The sequence below is a fragment of the Apium graveolens genome, chromosome 8, assembly GCF_009905375.1.
Source record: "Apium graveolens cultivar Ventura chromosome 8, ASM990537v1, whole genome shotgun sequence".
NCBI classification, from domain to species: domain Eukaryota; kingdom Viridiplantae; phylum Streptophyta; class Magnoliopsida; order Apiales; family Apiaceae; genus Apium; species Apium graveolens.
Genome location: NC_133654.1, coordinates 161,103,073 through 161,112,291, shown reverse-complemented (window position 1 = coordinate 161,112,291; position 9,219 = coordinate 161,103,073). Strand labels below are relative to the sequence as shown.

General features: G+C 38.9%; 1 non-coding gene across 1 annotated transcript; it reads right to left on the bottom strand.

Annotated features, from left to right (window-relative positions):
* Window positions 1-6,990: 6,990 nt before the first annotated feature.
* Window positions 6,991-7,097, bottom strand: LOC141681543 (small nucleolar RNA R71). The gene has a single exon (XR_012558971.1). It is a non-coding gene; the product is annotated as a small nucleolar RNA R71 (small nucleolar RNA).
* Between the last annotated feature and the right edge of the window lie 2,122 nt (window positions 7,098-9,219).

Genomic DNA, 9,219 nt, shown 5'->3' with positions numbered 1-9,219 from the left:
GGGAGCTTGGTTCTGTTCATCTTTTCTATCTGTTGTTGTGTGATGAAAGAAGAAAGCAAGGGTGAGCAGCAAGCCCACCAAAATAATATGTATAATGATTAACAATATATGAGCCTACTCATAATACTCATGAAAGTCTTGGTCAAAAGAAATGAACCAAGTTTGATATCTTAATGCGATGAAGTCGCAAAATATTCAGTATATATACATATATACTTTTCAAAATATTGGAAGTCCTCTTCCATGCATAATATACACAAAGTCCCAGTGTATAACTGTGTATAAAAATATCGTTGCAAGGTGATCTCATATATCTAACCTTGTCTCAACGTTTTTCTGAAAATCTTTATCATTCATAAGACAATTATTAATTAGATATAAGTTTAAAAGATGAAGTTACAAGATACCCCAATATACTTATATCTTTCCCAAATACTACTTGAACTACCACCGTTCAAATTATAATTAGCTTCAAAAGTTCATCACATAGATGAGACTATAAGACAAGATTTGAATAGATTAAATCTTTAAAATATTATCAAAATAAAATGAAGTTACGAGATACTTCATTTGATGTAAACATCATTTTGAAAACTTGACCCTGCCAACACTCAACAATCGCCCAACCGTAGCCTTTCTATCGAAGTGCTCTGGGTAGTGTTGCAGAAATTATCCAATTGGATGATGAACTCATTACGGGAGTTTGCCGCGCCAGGAAGACCACTTACGATGATCAGTCGTAGTAGTACAACCCCACCATTTTCTACATGTAGAGGAGAACCTGTCGGATTTACTTGTCAACCGAACACTGAACTCCTAAGGAATGGACCGCCTTAGCGGAACTTCCAGGCCATTTGGGCCAATATAATAAGGCTGGGCCGGCGCTACTCGACCACTTACGCCACTCCTAGTTCAGATGAAATCCATGACTCTGAAACGTAAAGCTCGTTTCCCCCTTTCCCCAAGTAGAAACTTGTTGATACGGCTCCACCAAGAAGTCGTACCTAGTTGGAAAGGAAAACTCACCGATATTTCCCAGGCGATGCCTGTTAATGGATTAACTTGTTCCAAGAATTTTACTTCCCGAATATTGGGTAAGTAATCAAAAACTTCTTTTACCAAGACAGCAACCTTGTTGCGAATATAAAACACACCACCGAGCCGGATCCCCCAGGTTTTGAGCGAGTATTTAAATCCCCTTTTTAAAAGGAAGATCTTAAATATAAAAATGAGTTTTGGGATCCGCTCTGACTTTTAAAAATCATTTTTAAGACTCGAAAACACTTTAAAGAGTGTTTGGAGTAAAACTGATTTAATGAAGTAAATCAGTCCCCAGAATATTTAGAAAATGTCTGAATATTATTATTTAAATAATATTCCCATAAAAAAATAATCTTTATAAAAATAATTGAAGTAGAAGTATTAAAACTTATACTTGAAATGAATAGCAAATAATCAAAGATATACTTATACGAAAGTAATATCTTTATTTGAATAATCAAAAATAGTTTGATTATCGACACCTTATTCTTTAATAAAATAAAGAATATTTCTCAGCAAATAATCGGAGTCATAGATCCTCAAATGAATATTCAAATAATATTCAATAAATAAAATAAGCTGAGTCATAATACCTCGAATGAATATTATAAATAATATTCATTAAATAAAATAAAGGAGTCATACATCCTCAAATGAATATTCAAATAATATTCAATAAATAATGTAAAGGAGTCATACGCCTTCGAATAATATTTGAAATAATATTCAATAATAAAATAAAGTTAAAGTTATCGAATAAACCTTATTCGATTAATAGTTTTAAAAACTATATCCATATATATATATATATAAATAAATAAATAAATATATATATATATATACTCGGGAACATCGACTCCCGGTTTAGAAATATGTTCACCTTTTATCCCCTATACTAAGGGTATACGCAACTACTTGCTTATTTCTAGCATAGGTATTATGCAACTATAAGCATTGAAATCAACAGATAGATAACCAGATTACGAAACAGACATGCATATATACCATATTAGCATGCTCCAATATATCGCAAAATTTGCTAATAACAATCATGCAATATCACAAGATAATGCATATACATATATTTACATCACAACAACAGTATAACGGGTAGAAAACTTGCCTGAGCGACTGGGGTTACGAATGGCTCGGGACGAGTCTGGTAACCTATAAACAACAAGGAAGTTGGAATTAAACCAAAATCACTTGTAAATCTATACTTTAACTAACTTAGACTCTAACGCTTGTTTTGCGCTCACCGATTTGCTTAAGTCATTCGGGTACCCTCGGCTCCGCCATTTTTAATAATTTAACCTTTACGAGTTTTAAAGCGATTCCTTCGCGAGTGACTTACCAACTGCCTAAAACACTTACCATAAATGTTTCATGCATTAATTAACCCTTTTTGGTCTTTAACCTATGTTTCAAAGTAAGGCGAGGGGAAAAGTTTCGTTCGCGAAACGCCGTTACTTGAAACGGTCGTTTCTCCTAAACCGTGCATCGGAATCGAACGAACTACATATCAAAACGAAGCTCGTAACATGAGCTATCTAAACATGGCAGTGGTCACAATCTAGCAGGGGGTTCTCGGGTCCTAATGCTATGCACAAAAACAGTCCAAAGAAAATTGGACGTTACGACGGCTATGTTTACGCGATTTCCCATTTTCAACCCATTCACAAACAACCCAAATCAACCTCAAATCCAACATACAACCATCCTCCATCCTTATCACATCATAACAATCCCAACAAATCCACATTAACCATTTATACTATTCTTTATCATGAATTTAAACTACACTTAAGTTCATAAATCAACAACCAAGATTTACAACTTCAAAAACAACCCAAAACCCAATAATCTCTACATACACAATCATCAAGCCTCTCATGAACTCTAATACTCATTTTATGCTCCTAACTTTCAATAACAAAGCTTGGTTAAGAGATTATACCTTCCTTGGAGAGTGGAAAGTTACTAGGGAGCCTCAAAGAACCTCGATCTATCCTTATCTAACCTTGATCTTGCAAATGAAATCAAGAACACAAAGTTAAAAGTTTGAAAACACTATTCACCCTAATCTTTGGTGAATTATAGAAAAAGATTGGCTTAGATTTAGAAGCTTAAACTTATAGGAAGTATGTAACTTAACTAGGAGAAGCTAGGATAATTACCTTGGAAAATAACAAGTGGAGGAGCTTGGACTTTCAAAAATTAAGAAAACCACCCGAGAGCTTCATGAAGAATGGAGGATTTTGTGTTTTGCCTTGATGAAAATGAAATGATTTGCTTGGTTGGTTGGTTGATTTTTGTTTTTGATTTAGTAAGTTACCTTCTTGCCCTTGGATTTGTGTGGTTACAAAGCCACCACACCTCCTTCTTCCCATGTCATGCTTATCTCATCCACATGATGTCATCCTTCCTTCCTTGTCTTCTTTCTATTGGTTGGACGACATCATTCCCATTAATCCCTTTGATTAACTTCCTAATCGTTTGCCTAATGACCGCTGATCTGTTATACGGTTCGCTTAACTTTCGTTCTCGTTTATCGTTTGAAGGATCATACCCGGGATCTTATTACTTAGGTTCCCTTAACCTTTCTCAATACATTGTATTCCTTTTATGATCCTCTCTTATAATCCTTTAATTTAAATCCTTTTTATCCTGTTACCTTATACTCAATTCTCTCCGTATCTTGTGGATTTCCGGGAAAAACCAAAGTGTTCGGAATTGGATTCTGACGATATTTACATACACTTATATACTTCATAGAGTACTAATAAAATCCCAGAATATCCATAACAGAATCCCTACATAGTGTGGCATGAAAAGTTTTCTCATTCAGCAAAAACACTATTCATAAGGGTTTCAAAATTTTCCAAAAATTGGGGTTATTACAAACGACATAAGACTATTTTCGCTTCTTACATGCTGAAAGGAGAAGCTAATTATTGGTGGGAGTCTAAACGAAACCTAGAGACTGATGCTGTGATTTCATAAAATAGGTTTACCGACTGTTCTTAGACAAGTATTTCCCTAGGTTTATGGAAACCCAGATGAAGATTAAGTTTCTAGAGTTGAAACAGGATAAGATGACTGTGGCAGAGTATGAGGCCAAGTTTACTGAGCTATCATGATTTGTGCCTGAGTTCGTGAATACCAAAGAGAAGAAAACGTGAAAGTTTCAGCTTGGTCTGAAACAGTGGATTCAGAACCGAGTGGCAGTACTAGAGCTGACAGATTATGCCACCTTAGTGCAAAAAGCCTCGATTATTGAAGCTGGCAGTGAACAAAGTATGAAGGAAAAGGAAAATAGGAAGCCAAGGAATAGGAACCGGGAACAGGAGCCTTCCAAGCAGGTTCGTCAGGGGAGTGGTGTCCCAACCTGCGAGAGGCCCCGGATTCAGAAAGGCCCCAAGTGAGATTGTTGGCCAGGATGGCGGACAATCTAGGGCAACGTTTCATAGCCAACCCCGTGCCCCAATACCGGAGTGTCAAACCTGTAGGAGGAGACACCTTGGAGTGTGTACCCAGGCGAGAGCCCCTCTGAAATGCTTCAGGTGTGACCAAACCGTACACCTTTTCAACAACTGCATCGACCCAATGTGACGTGTTTCCAATGTGGGAAGGTAGGACACATGAGAAAGGATTGCCCGACATTGAAGCCCCCAGTCTCAGGGATGAGCAGAGCTGCATCCAACCGAACCCCAGCTGCTAGGACCTTCAACATGACCGTTCAGGATGCTGTCCGAAATACTGACTTGGTAGCAGGTACCCTCTGGTTAAATTCTGAAAATGCAAATGTCCTATTTAATTCCGGAGCTGTGATACATGGCATTTTATACCACTTAGAACGTCTTAAAATGGCTTAAATTGGTGTCTTGAAATCAAGTATTTTGTGTATTTGATGCGTTTTTCTAGTGTTTATGCATTTCAGGGTTTTAGTTGCATTTCGGGGGAGGAATCATCAAGAATAAGCCTTGGCATGTGTTCACCATTGCGAGAGGAAAGAAAAGGGCAGATTACGGTGAAGAAACGGAGCGAAATCAGAATTTTTCCAGTAGAGGTCTGAGCGCCCGCTCAGCATTGCTGAGCGGCCGCGCAGCAAGCTGAGCGCCCGCTCAGCTATGCTGAGCGGCCGCGCAGGGTCGGGAAAAAAAGATAAATTATTTTAGGACTTCTACTTCTGTTTGGTTTCCACTTCTATGTAATCTGAGTTTTATGGGACTATTATTTAAGTAGATTTGAGACGTTTTCACAAGTGTGGATTGAAGAAGATTGTGTTTTTACGCAAGGAGCGAAAGAGATAAGGAAGAAGACCGATTTAGCACACCGCAACGAAGAGGAAGCATATATTCTTGTGCTTCTTATTTCGTTGTAACGTTGGATGCTAGTTTTCTTGCTTTGAACTTATTTACTCTTGTGACGTACTCTGTTTTAATATAATTAGTTTAGTTATTATTTTCTTGTGTTTGTTTATCATGATTTCATATGAACCCATGATGACGATGAGTGCTATTATGGGCTAATCATGATCATGGGGTTGTAACGGATTTATTATGGAATTCTTTAGTTAATTGTTTAATACTTTAGTGTGTGATGATTGCATGATATCTAGTATTGGTTGTGCGTATTCGTCTTATGTGCGTCGCGAACATATAAGATAGGGTGTTAATCTCTTGTGAAGCGACGGTGGATCTTGAGATTTAGAACTTGCCATGCTAGCATAGGTTCATGTACGTTGTACATGATTAGTGGGTAACTCTAACAGTTTTATTTGCCCTATGTAATTAAAAGGAATAACTTGTGCTTAAATCGTTGTGTTGTCAATTTCTGTAGACATATGGGAACTCAACATAATTGATGACTATTCAACTTCTATCTTAATTGTGGATGCTTGGTAGAATGGTATTAGTACAATGAAAGTTGGCTTTTATCAGTTTCGTGTTATTCGATTAATATCATCACTGTCACATGCTAAAGGTAATAACAATGGCTATAGAAGGAAGTAATAATGAAGTTGTGATCTCATGAGTGTTTTATTATTGATACATTGAAGTGTTAGTTAAGTGATTAATTAAGTAGTTAATTATAGTTAATATTTAATCAACAATTTTAAGTGTTAGTATCTTAACATTGAGAAGTAATCATACATTGGTTAGTGAGTTTAATTAGACAATAATTTAGTCTGAGTCTCTGAGGGAACGAACTAGAAAGTATTCTATATTACTTGCGAACGCGTATACTTGCGTGAATATTAGCGCGTGTTTTCGCCCTAACAAGTTTTTGGCGCCGCTGCCGGGGATCGGCGTATTTGTTTAGTTTATGTACTTACCATCATTGGTCATTAGGACTCAGTGATTAGGACGTAGTAGTTACTTAATTTTTTCGGTTGTGTTTCAGGTACTTTAGCAAGCGTTTATGCAAACTCGTTCTCGTGCTCGCAAGAGGACTTTAGATACAGCTGAGGAGACAGACGAAGTTCTTGATATTCCGGAGAAGTTAGATTTTGAGGATTCGGATTCAGGAACTGAACAGAAAGAACCAGTAAACATGGGAGATCGTATTGTTCAAGCTGATCCATCTCTGATGGATTTTTCTCGACCTAAAATTGATGACATTCAGTCAAGCATCCTTCATCCGGCTATTCAAGCTAACACCTTTGAAATCAAGCCGGGCACTATTCAGATGATGCAGAATTCTGTTTCTTTTGGAGGAGCAGCAACTGAAGACCCCAACATGCACATAAGGAATTTTGTCGAGATCTACAGCACTTTTAAGTATAATGGCGTGACTGATGAGGCTATCAAGTTGAGGCTTTTCCCATTCTCACTGAGGGACAAGGCTAAAGACTGGTTACATTCTGAACCAGCTGGGTCCATCACTACGTGGCAAGATCTTGCGCAAAAATTTTTGGTGAAGTTTTATCCGATGGCAAAGACTGCTGCTATGAGGAGTGCTCTTACTCAGTTTGCGCAGCAACCTACAGAATCTATGTGCGAGGCTTGGGAACGCTACAAGGAAATGTTGAGAAAATGTCCACATCATGGAATGCCGGATTGGATGGTGATCACTGGTTTCTATAATGGTTTGGGGACTCAATCTCGGCCCATGCTCGATGCAGCAGCTGGAGGCGCCTTATGGGCTAAAAGCTATACTGAGGCGTATAATCTTATAGAGACGATGGCTGCAAATGAGCATCAAAACCCAACTCAGAGGATGACGTCAGGCAAGGTAGCAGGTATTCTGGAAGTTGATGCAGCCACCGCTATTGCAGCCCAGCTCCAAGCGCTATCAATGAAGGTTGATTCTCTGCTACGTATGGAGTTAATCAAATAGCTATGGTTTATGAGCTTTGTGCAGGTTCTCATGCTACGGATCAGTGTTCTCTTGTCAACGAATCTGTTCAGTATGTGAATAATTTTCAGCGACAACAGCAGCCTGTGCCAGCGACCTATCATCCTAACAACAGAAATCATCCAAATTTCAACTGGGGGAATAATCAGAATGCTATTCAGCCACCATATCAGCAAGGAGTGAGTAAACAGTTTAACCCACCTGGATTCCAGCAACCACAGCAGTATGCCACAAGGCAATCATATCCTCAACAGGGAAGTGCAGCTGTACCTACAAGTGCTGATTTTGAGGAACTTAAGCTGTTGTGCAAGAGTCAGGCGGTTTCTATCAAGACCTTGGAAAATCAAATCGGTCAATTAGCCAATGCAGTGCTCAATCGTCAACCTGGCACTCTTCCCAGTGACACGGAAGTACCAGGCAGGAAGGAAGCTAAAGAGAAAGTCAAGGCTATTACCTTAAGGTCTGGAAAAGTAGCTGATGCTGAAAAGGCAAAAGAAGTAGAAGCTGAAATTAGAGGTGAATAATCTACGCAAAAGGAGAAAGCGGCGGAACCAAGGAAGACTACTGTTGAACACACTCTGCCTAAGGCTAATACAGGGGAGAAACAGCTCTATCCTCCACCACCTTTTCCTAAGAGATTGCAGCAACAAAAGCTGGATAGACAGTTCGGGAAGTTTCTGGAGGTGTTAAAGAAACTTCACATCAATATACCTTTCGCTGAGGCTCTGGAACAAATGCCTAGTTATGCGAAGTTTATGAAGACTATTCTTTCAAGGAAGGTGAAACTGGATGACCTTGAAACCGTTGCTCTCACGGAAGAATGCAACGCTGTGCTGCAGCAAAAGTTACCACCAAAATTGAAAGATCCAGGAAGCTTCACCATTCCTTGCACAATTGGCAATCTGACGTTCGACAAGTGCCTTTGTGACTTGGGAGCAAGCATTAATTTGATGCCGTTGTCGATCTTTAAAAAGCTGGATCTGCCTGATCCAAAACCCACATACATGTCGCTACAATTGGCTGACCGTTCCATTACTTACCCAAGGGGCATAGTTGAGGATGTGCTCGTCAAGGTGGATAAGCTCTTCTTTCCAGCAGATTTTGTTATTCTGGATTTTGAGGAAGATAAGAAGATTCCCATAATCTTGGGAAGGCCTTTCTTGGCTACTGGCCGTACCTTGATAGATGTGCAAAAAGGTGAACTTACTATGCGGGTCCAAGATCAGGATGTGACCTTCAACGTATTCAAGGCAATGAAATTCCCTACAGAAGATGAGGAGTGCTTAAAAGTGGATGTGATTAATTCTGCGGTTACTTCGGAACTCGATCACATGCTAATGTCTGATGCATTGGAAAAGGCCTTAGTGGGGGATTTTGACAGCGATGATGAAGATAGCAACGAGCAATTACAATATCTGAACGCTTCTCCCTGGAAGCGAAAGCTGGACATACCATTTAAATCTCTTGGTACTTCTGACCTTAAGAACGCTGAAGGGAAGCTCAAACCATCAATAGAGGAAGCACCTACCTTGGAGCTCAAGCCATTACCTGAGCACTTGAGGTATGCTTTTTTAGGTGATTCATCTACGTTACCTGTTATTATTTCATCTGACCTTTCAGGTAGTGAGGAAGACAAGCTCTTAAGGATTTTGAGAGAATTCAAATCGGCTATAGGATGGACCATAGCAGACATCAAGGGGATAAGTCCTTCATATTGTATGCATAAAATTCTGCTAGAGGAAGGTAGTAAGCCAACTGTGGAACAGCAGCGAAGACTGAATCCCATCATGAAGGAGGTGGTGAAGAAAGAAATTCTGA